This window comes from Fulmarus glacialis, unplaced genomic scaffold (genome assembly GCF_000690835.1).
Source record: "Fulmarus glacialis isolate BGI_N327 unplaced genomic scaffold, ASM69083v1 scaffold29417, whole genome shotgun sequence".
Taxonomy (NCBI): Eukaryota; Metazoa; Chordata; class Aves; order Procellariiformes; family Procellariidae; genus Fulmarus; species Fulmarus glacialis.
Window position 1 is genome coordinate 380 of NW_009224256.1, and position 427 is coordinate 806.

Here is a 427-nt window from a genome sequence, read left to right on the forward strand (position 1 = left end):
TCCCCGTCCCAGAGCTGGCAGCGCCCACACCTCCTCCCAGCTGCCCCCTCGGTCCCGCTAGCTGGGGGCTGCGATGCTCCCCATCCCGCCCCGCGCTTCTGCCCGCTCTGTCAGAGCCTCCTCTCCTCTGTGCTACACCCCGGCCCTTCACCGGAGCCTTCCGTACCCCCGGGATGACAGGGCTGGCACACGCCGCTACGGTGAATAGTTCTTTATTTCCGTAATGAAACTAGGTAACTGCTTACAAAACCTGCACAGTCCTCCCCTCCCTCCCTCCTTCCACACATCCCCGCCACGATCCCGGCCACAAACATCCACCAGCGCCGGGGTTGGAGCCTTTTGTTGCATCAGTTAACAACCACAAAACAGAATCTAAAGCCAGAAAAGACAAACACGAAACTGGAAAGAAGAAAACTAAAACGACAAA